Raw genomic sequence first — 10,074 nt, 5'->3', positions numbered from 1 at the left:
AGAGGAAGCCAACGCTGCAAAGGGTGGCTCTTTGTGTCCCTAAGGCAGGGGTGGGGAACCTCAGGCCCAACTTGCCTGGATCCGGCCCTCAAGGCTTAGAGCCACCCCAGCATTGGGGAGCCTACGCTGGCATTCCAGCCTCTGGAGCGCGCACAGTCTCCCGACTCGGTCCCCCTAGGCTCTGCTGCGTGAGGGGAATGTGGGGAGCGAGCGTCTTTCTCCACAGTCGGGGGGCCATGTCAGTGAGCGTTGAGGGTTTTTTTGCTTCTCACTTGTGTGCAGCCCCCCATTGATTTTTCTGTGGGTCAGCAGCCCCTGACCCAGAAAAGGGTCCCCTGCCCTAAGGTATGGCGGGAAGGGCTGTGCTGGCCAGACATGGGGCAGTTACAACAGATGCCCCTTGGCTAGCATCCCCCTAATCACGCCTCTCGTGACTCTCAGTGACCTGAAAGTCATGACCGTGGGAGGTCACTAGGAAGTGCTGCTGGCGTGTCATTACAGCAGGGGAATTCCTCCTCCCCAGCCCCCTCAGGCTGCTGTTTGGGCCTTTCTCTGGTGCGTGCACATCCTGCCTTCTGCAGAGGAGCCATTGGTCCACCTGCAGGTACTTAGCTGTAGTGCTGTAGCACAGAACATCTATAGACCAGTGGGTCTCAACCTGGGGCCGGTGGGCTATGCGCAGCGCAGTCATCACAAAGCTGCGGCCCATGTGTCATCCTTGAGGCCGTTAAGCTGCGGCCCATGATGGTACGTAGGCTGGAATCACTGATCCGTGTTCTGCATCGACCATCTTCCCTGTCTGTGCCCCAAACTAACCTTCCCCTTTTTTCCTTGGGGGTGTCAGGTGCGTGACAGAACCGTGTGAGAGGAAACCCAGCGCAACATGGAGGGGGGGGGGGGGACGACAGCTGGCCTAGGGAGAGCAGAATCAGTGGGGGGGTGGAGGCAGGAGCTGCAGCAAAGGAGGGAAGTTGTAAGAATTGCTCCCATAATAGAAGAGCTAGAGGACACCAAATGAAGTTAATGGGTAGCAGGTTTAAAACTAATAAAAGAAAGTTCTTCTTCACACAGTGTGTAGTCAACCTGTGGAACTCCTTGCCAGAGGAGGCTGTGAAGGCTAGGACTATAATAGAGTTTAAAGAGAAGTTAGATAATTTCATGGAGGTTAGGTCCATAAAAGGCTACTAGCCAGGGGATAAAATGGTGTCCTTGGCCTCTGTTTGTCAGAGGCTGGAGAGGGATGGCAGGAGACAAATCTCTTGATCATTGTCTTCGGTCCACCCTCTCTGGGGCATCTGGTGCTGGCCACTGTCGGCAGACAGAATACTGGGCTAGAAGGACCTTTGGTCTGACCCAGTACGGCCGTTCTTATGTTGCTCAGGCAGCCAGAGAAGTAAAAGAAATGACACCGAGTGGGGATGGGAAACCCCGTTAACCACCAGGAGACGTGTGTGATCAGAGACTGTTACCATGGCTCCCCTGTCCCCTGAACAGGGTGTTCTACTGAGCTCCCTTTAGGGTGTTGACTGTCTAGTAGAAGCTGCCACTCCGCCACCACCCTTTTCTGTCCTGGCTGCGTTGACTCTGAATTTCCCTTTCCCCAAAATACAATTATGTTCCCCGGCCCGGCTCTGTGGCAAGGGCCACCCCTTGTGTTGAAACAGACCCTGTGCGTAGTTGGGGGGGAGGGATGTGTTTACACTGGGAACACCTCTCTCTCTCTCTCTCTCTCTCTCTCTCTCTCTATTTAGAAGAGCAGGAACTTTGCAAAGTGTAAACAGCTCTGTTGAGTGAGCCGCTGTGACTCAGACCTTGTGTGCCGTCAGCTGGAAGAGCGCGTTGGAATAGTGACACATGAGACGCCCGGAGGGAGTGGCCGCAGAAATACTTCAGGGCTGTGTTAAGCGACTAAAAATACCCTTTGCCGCCACAGCCGCCGCCTCCTTTTCCTTTCTAAATTTCAGATCGTTCCATGCCCCCCCCAGCCGGCTCCGGGGACCAGCTGGCAGCTCGTCTCTGGCTGAAGCCGACCCTCCGGCATTGAGCCAGGGGCTTTGCCTTTTCTGGAAGGAGCTATGTATCAGAAAGTGTCTGGTCTGGAGACCCGCCTGGCTGGTGGAGGTGGGCAGGCCCAGCCGTGGTTCATTCTTGCTGGCCCAAGCTGGGGGGTCTCTCTGCTACTTGGTTGAGGAGTCGTCTAAGCAGGTGGGGGGTACAACCCTAAGCCTCCTGCCAGGAGCAGCAGGTGCTTTCTGCACTGCCTCCCAGCCAGCTCCAGGGCACCGGCCGGCCTCTAGCAGGGGTGGGAGTTGGATGGAGCCTGGCTTAGCCCAGGTGAGACTCTGAAGAGTGTGGCAGCGCTTATACTCCAAGCAGTGGCTTCTGTCTGCTCAGGGGGAGACGAGCCCCCTGGCCAATCTAGGAGCTGGTCTGGCTAGTGCCAAGCGATGGCAGCTCCAGCCCCCGACAGCACTGGGAGGAGCTGCCCCCTCTTGCAGTGCATCACTGGCTTCCTGGCCCTGAGCCGGGGGGCGGAAGGAAAAGAGCTTCTCTCAGCTTGTCTGGCATCAAGCGGGCTCTCTGCCCCGCTGGGGAGGGTCCTGGGAAGGGTCTCGAGGACCGGCCAGCGAGGCAGAGTTGGGTTGAACCTGGTGGGGCCTTGCTTGGGGCGGGGGAAGGGCTGGGCTGGAGAGCCATGATGCTCAGTTCAGAGCATGTGGTTCCAGAGAGCCAAGAGCACCTCTGAGCCACCTGCCTGCCGGTGCAGCTTCACAAGGGAGGCCATGCTGCTCTGAGCAAGCAGCGGGGCCTGGTTTTTACAGCTGGGGCCTATGGAGCTGAGTACAGCTCATGAATACTTGTGTGGCCTCTGCCACCAGCATCCACATGCCTCCTCTTTTCTGCATGAGCCACAGCCTTGCACTGCCACTAGCCACCTCCTCCCCCGTGCATGACCACGGGCCAACCCCCCTGCCGGCCTGCTCGCCCCGGGCAGCGACAGCGGGACCGTTCTGGCTCCGAGCAGAAGGCAGCACTCCTGCCCTGGCAGCTGGTGCTGCACCGGTCGCAGGCTGAGGACAGCTGGAAAGAGGCCTCATACAGGAGGGCAACCGGGACCCAGGCTTGCCTGGGACAGAGGTATCGAGACATTAGAATGGTGCCCTGGGATAAGGATGGTGCTAATGTATTTGCCAAGGGCCTCCAGCATCATGCAGAGCCCTCTGGGCCTATGCATCAGGCCCCCGGAGCTGCCCTCTCTGGAGCGTGTGGCTTTCACCCCAGGATCCTTGCTTGCAGACTGCGAGCTGGCGGAGGAGACCGGCACGAGGGGCAGCTGAATTCCCCAGGGGCATTGCACCTGAACACACTGCCCTGTGTTGGTGTTGCACCAGGACCCGTGGTGAAAAGTTCCTCGCACGTGTTGGGTGTTTGACAGGTGCCTGTGCGTCCCAGCCTGCGCTGCAGCCGGAGCCCGGATATGGGGGGCAGGGCCCTCAGGAGCGGAGATGTTTGCAGCAGCAGGGGGAAGGAAATAAACCAAGGGAATCGAATGCTTGACGTACACTTGAAACCACTGGCCTCCCAGTGGATTTCCATCTCCATCAGAGCAACAGCACGAGTCTGGTCTGTGCTCGCTCAAACCACAGTGCTTGGGCCAGGAAGTATAGAGCCGGCTGTGGGCAGGGCCGGCCAGAGCCATTCATGCTCCCTGGGAGCATGGCCCCTGACGATGGGGCGCCCCAGGCAGTAGCCCAGTCAGCCTGTAGCTTGGCCCAGCTCTGGCTGCGGGAAAGCCAGACCCCTCTTCAGGAGATCCCGGCGTCGCTCTGATCCCAGCAGCACTACGCAGCCAGGGGAGAGATTGTGGAGCCAGGTGAGCGTAGCGCCACAGTCCCTTGCCTCAGCGCAGCAGCCAAATGCTTCTCCAGCTACTCCGTGACAAATACAGCTAGCAGGTGCCAGAGCCGAAGTGTGACTAAGTGAGGACACGTGAGCTTAGGCCGTGCTGGCTCAGGCTGGCTCCAGGAATAGCACGTGAGGCATCAGCTTGATCTGGGAGACTCCAAACATGGCTGTAGCGCTATGGGTAAGGACGTGGCTTTTCCCAAAGGGCTTCCCACGGCTGTAACACGGCGAGGAAAATCCTTTGCTGGAGTTCTCAGCTTGGACGCCCCTCAAGGCATCTGGGGTACCCCAGGGGGGAGGGGGTGCGAAGGGCAGTCTGAATAAAACTCCGTCGTACAATACATCAAAGGCTAAGCTACCTGTGAGCCACTTGGCCGGCTGGTATCTTTGCCGTGCCATAAGGCACATTAGAAAGACTAGTGGCCCCTGTGCCCGGCACGACGCACCCATCCCCTTGGGTTGGAGACAGGCTGGGGGGACAGCAGCAGGTAACGGGGCTGCGCTTGGTGTTTTCAGGGGGAAGGTTGTGGCCTGCTCTGCTAATTGGGCTGCTGCTTTCAGCATGGAACGCCCACCAAGCTTGAAGGCCCAGGGCTGGGAATTGACCCCAGAGGGGCGTGCGGCTGACGATGGGAATTCCACTTGGCAGCACCAACTTTCAGCCAACCTGGATTGGATAAATGGACTGTAAGGCAGCTGGAAAGCTGGCTAGATTGTTGGGCCCAATGGGTAGTGATCGATGGCTCGACATCTGGCTGGCGGTCGGTTTCAAGCAGGGTGCCCCAAGGATCGGTTCTAGGGCCGGTTTTGTTCAATATCTTTATTAATGACCTGGATGAGGAGATGGATTGTACCCTCAGCACGTTCGCAGACGACACTAAGCTGGGGGAGAGGTAGATAGGTTGGAGGGCAGGGAGAGGGTCCAGAGTGACCTAGACAGATTAGAGGATTGGGCCAAAAGAAATCTGATGAGTTTCAACAAGGACAAGTACAGAGTCCTGCACTTGGGATGGAAGAATCCCAAGCGTTGGTACAGGCTGAGGCCTGACTGGCTAAGTAGCAGTTCTGCAGAAAAGGACCTGGGGGTTACAGTGGATGAGAAGCTGGATCTGAGTCAACAGGGCGCCCTTGCAGCCAAGAAGGCAAATTGCATATTGGGGTGCATTAGGAGAAGCATTGCCAGCAGATCTAGAGCAGTTATTCCCCTTTATTCAGCACTGGTGAGGCCACATCTGTAGTATTGCGTCCAGTTCTGGGCCCCCCACTACAGAAAGGATGTGGACGCATTGGAGAGGGTCCAGCGGAGGGCAACCAAAATGATGAGGGGGCTGGAGCACATGACTTACGAGGAGAGGCTGAGGGATTTGGGTTTGTTTAATCTGCAGAAGAGAAGAGTGAAGGGGGATTTGAGAGCAGCCTTCAACTTTCTGAAGGGAAGTTCCAAAGAGGATGGAGAGAGGCTGTTCTCAGTAGTGACAGACGGCAGAAGGAGGAGCAATGGGCTCAAGTTACGGGGGGGGAGATCTAGGTTGGATACTAGGAAAAGCTATTTCCCTAGGTGGGTGGGAAGCGCTGGGCTGGGTTCCCTAGGGAGGGGGTGGAATCTCCATCCCTAAAGGTTTTTAAGTCCCATCTTGCCAAAGCCCTGGCTGGGTTGGTTGAGTTGGGTTGGTTCTTTGGGCAGGGGCCTGGACTCGATGACCTCCTGAGGTCTCTGTCCGCCCTGGGATTCTATGATTCTAACCTCCCTTCCACAGGGATTGCCCCTTCTTGGCAGGGGGAGCTCCAAGCGGGCTCACCCCCCACTTCCTGCCCCAGGGACAGATCCAGCAGAAAGGTGCGTGGGCAATGTCTGAAGCAGGCCAGACAAGGGGAGAAGCCCTCCTCTCGCGTGAAGGTGATGGCTGCCAGGCACTGGGCGGGGGGCTGCCCACCTCTGACTCATGGGGCTTTTCCTCCTTTGACACCTTCAAAGGGCCCTGCTGTGGTGTCTGGCATGGGGGGGAGCTGAGACCGGCTGCTGGGCACCTCTGGCCTTCCCTCTTCGGAAGAGTCTGAAAACCTGGACCAGTGGCCGTTGGGCTGGGCTCTGCTGCCCTCCCTGCCGTCGTTTCCTGTGCCAGGAGCAGAAAGGGGAGGCTGTGGCTGGGCACGGAGCGTGGAGACACCGGGTGTCACGGATCCCTCCCGTCGGGCCAAACCCAGCCGCCAGGATCGGCCCGGGAAGTAGAGGATTGCAAGGGGTCCCTATGGCACCTGGTTGCCATAGCTACTAACTTTTGCCTTGATTGCTCTGGGGGAGTGTGGATGCTGCAGTGAACCAGGCAGCTGGCCTGTGTCAGTTGCCGGGGCCAGGCTGGCTCGGGTTAATGTTGCAGTGTAGCTATCCAGGTTCTGACTTGCCAGGGGTAAGTCCCAGAGCCTGGGCCTGACCCCCCCAGTGTCTAAACTCCACAGCCCAGGCCTGTGGGCGGCTCTCCCCCGAAGGGTGCGCTGGAAAGGCCTCTGTTGTTGTGTGTGCTGGGGTTGCAGGCAATCCCAGTGTGGGAAGGCCAGGCCTGGCTCCCAGCCCTGGCTGCTGGCCAGCCCCTTGCACTGAGGCCCAGGGGTGGGTTTGCCGCGCTCTGGAACGGATTAGAGCACCTACGAGCAGGGATGGTTCTCGCTCAGCCTCCTTGGAGCCGGGCTCCAGGAGCAGGGAGGCTGGGGGAGGGGGGATCGGGTGCCCTCCTGGGATAGAGCAGGAGGTGCCCAATTCGGCTTGCCCAGGGTTGGCTCTTCGTGCGGGGGGAGAGGTGGGTCTGCTGCCAGGGAGCCCCCCCCTCCTCCCTCCCCGGGGGCAAGGATCAGCCACATCAGGCGGCAGGGTGGGGCTGTTTGCTGACATCGCAGGGCCGGCTGCTCCAGCGATTTGTGGGTGCAGCAAAGAGGGGAGTGGCAAGGAAACCAGCTGGGCCGGCTCCTGCCCGCGCCAGGCCTTGGCCCTGCTGCCGGAGCAGCCCGCTGTGCCCCTTGGGTGGGCAGAGCCGCTTGGCAGCAGCCTGAGTCCTTTCGAGGTGGAGACAGGGACTTGAGCTGGCAACAGGCTCCCAGGAGGGGGAACTCCCAGGCTGAGTGCTCCTCTGAGGGGCGCCTGCCTGGCCCGTCCCCTGGTAAGGGGCCTCCTTCCTGCCCGGGGCCTGTTCCCCCCTCCCTCGGAGGGAGTAGCTGGCTGTTTCCTCAGGATGGAAAGTCTGAACCTGCTCCGCTGGCTGCACCAGCCCCACCCCTGTAATTACAGGGTCTGTGGAACCTCCTGGGACGTGGCTCCCCTCCATCGCTCCCCGCCCTTCCCAGCCCCAGCCTGACCTGAGCCCAGGGAGAAGCCCGTCACTGCTGCCTTGGGCCAGAAGGGGTCAGCAGTGAGCACCAATGAGCAGAGCAATGACTTCCCCCCCCCCCCCCCCCCCCCCCCTGCTTTCTGCCCTCTTTCACCAGGCCTCTGCTGCCTTGCCCCATTCCACGCCAGCTGGCCAAGGCTGCACCCCCGCCAGCTGGCCAGATCCTGAGCTCAAGGGCTGGGCAGATTCACAGCCCAGGAGCTGAGATAGGAGCCTAGACCCTGGGGCGGCGGAGCACAGGCCTAGCCCTCCCTCCCTGGCCCGCGGAGCACTGCCCGCTTTCGGCCCTCGCACGCAAGGGGCCAGAGTCGCCCCTTCGGAGCGTCCCCACAGGGAATTGATGCGGGGCTGGCGCCGATAGGGTCTGTCTACACCGCGGTGTTCTTTTGGCATAACGGGCGTTATTTCGAAATACCGCGGAGTGCGGCTGTGAGTTCGAAATCATGTCGAGTGGGGGGGGGGATTGCTTGCTCCGACTCCGGCAGCCCTCGTTTCACGAGGAGTGAGGGACGTCGATAGGAAAGCGCTCTTCCTTCGACTTCCCGGACTAAGCTGTTCCTACTTCAGCTACGCGATTGACCATGGCTAGGGTTACCAGATGGTTTCAAAAAAATACCATATACACTTGAGCTCAGATGGGGGGGAGGGAGACTGGCTGGGAGGGGAGCTGATTGGGGGATATCGGGGGGGGGAGACCGGCCGGCAGGAAGCAGGGCTAGCCGGGGGGGAACCAGCCAGTGGGGAGTGGGGCTGGCTGGGAGGTGGGTCTGGGGGAGCGGGGCTGGCTGGTGGACATTGTGGGGGAGGGAACCGGCCGGTGGGAAGCAGGGCTGGCCAGGAAGGGGTCGGGGGAGCACAGCTGGCCGGGGGCTGAGCGGGGTGAGGGGGAACCAGCTGGTGGGAAGCAGGGCTGGTCGGGAGGAGGTTGGGGGGAGCAGGGCTGGCCGCGGGGTGAGCAGGGCTGGGGAACTGGCTGGCGGGGAGCAGGGCTGGCCCAGGCACACGCAGACCCCAGGGTGCTGCCCGTCCCGCACACGGTTCCGGCGGGGCGCACAGGTGAGTCCGGCCCCTGGGATTCCATCCCGCCCCCGCCCCCCTCCTCTCTACTGTGTAGTTGTGATCTGCCTGGCTGGTCGACGTGCTCACGCAGTTTGCGCGTGTCTCCCATCCAGGCAGCGCGCAACTACGTACTGATACTCGTGATTATAATAAAAAATACTTAATTAGAAAATACCCGACTTTTCTATGTCCGGTATTGTCTCAATTTGTTTCCCAGACAGAAAGCTCAAATACCGGACTGTCCGGTTCAATACCGGACACCTGGCAGCCCTAACCACGGGCATCGCTTCACTCGATGTCTGCCCTGCTGTGTAGCCGTGCCCGTCGGGCCCCCTGCTCTGCCATGCTCTGCTTATTACGCCAGCCCTGCGTCCGAGGGCGCGGGCCGGGCCGGTGCTGGGGAGGTGGCGAATTTTCCATGCTTTAACCAGGGTGTGGGAGGGGCAAGAGCCAGCTGCCTCAGCCTTCGGCAAGGGTGCCGCGATACAATCACACACCCACCCAGCCCCTGGACAACGCGCTTGCCAGGATCGGCCGCCAGGCCAGTGGGGCTCAGGGAGGAGGCCAGTGCAGCTGCGGCTCGGCTGCCAAACAGAACGGGGCGACGCGCCTGCCTGTTGAAGGATAGAGAGGGGCTGGCTCAGCCCAGGGCAGGGAGCTCCGCACCAGGCCCACGCATGGGCGGCCACAGCGAGGCACTGACACGAAACGGGCCTGCCTTTCCCTGGCAGCGTCTCTGGGAGCAGCAGGTGCAGCGGCTTTGAGACTCAAGCTGCTTTTAATTAGGGGCCTGAACGGCCTCAGGGCAGAGAGGGAGGTGCCCCGGTCGGAAAATCTTGGTCAAACTCCTGGGAGTGTCAGGGAGCTCCGGCCAGCTCCGGGCTCCGGCTCTGACGCTGCCCAATCCATCATCTACCTATGCATGTGCCGGGTGATGCCAGCGTTGCCATGGCGCCCAGTGGAGACCTTTCCAGTCTCTCCCCGCACGCAAACCCGCTCGCGGGAGACACCTATTTTTACCGCCTCCTCTGACGACAGGCAGGAGGTAAATTTATCCCACGCTCCCCTGCGTGGCGCCGCTGTTAACCCTGGCAGCCCCGCTGTGGCTTGCAGGCGCCTGCCACTCTCCTGCGCGCCCGATGCCTGGCTGTCGGCCTGCCCCGAGGCCGGGTTTCAAAGGGCCCAGGTGGCTGGTGGCTTGGGGCTGGACCCTGCGGTGTGGCCGGAAGTCGGAGAGAGACGGCGTGGGGGGGAGCAGGGGGCCGAGCAGTTCGAAGCGCTGCCGGCTCGGAGGCGGCTGGGAAGCGCTGTGAGCGAGGGGCCAGCCGGGTGTTTGTCCTGTCACCGGATCGACCGCAAAGCAACAGCCTAACTCGCCTGTTGCCTGGGTGGGGACTGTGATGAACGCACCACAGAAGCCAAAGCACGGCCCATTCTTCCTGCCAGCAGCTCCCCAGGTGGGACCCTGCCGTCACTGTGGGGTGCATGGGGCCGGGAGTCTATTCCTGACTGCAGCTGACTAGCTGTGCCTCAGTTTCCCCAAGCTGTGGCTCCCTCCCCTGGGGCAGGGGAATGTGTTAGGCTCAAGTCTGCCTTATTCTCCCACATGCCCCCAAGCCCTGACTGACTCAAGGGCCTCTGCAGGGAACCATTCTTGTCGCCTTGAACCAGGCTCCTCGCCAGGGCTGCCTGTCTGGAAGCTCAGCCTTGAGGAACTAGGGAGGTGGCA

This window comes from Pelodiscus sinensis, chromosome 32 (genome assembly GCF_052426305.1).
Source record: "Pelodiscus sinensis isolate ZL-2025 chromosome 32, ASM5242630v1, whole genome shotgun sequence".
NCBI lineage: Eukaryota > Metazoa > Chordata > Testudines > Trionychidae > Pelodiscus > Pelodiscus sinensis.
The sequence above is the reverse complement of the archived record's forward strand: the minus strand, read 5'-3'. Positions refer to the sequence as shown.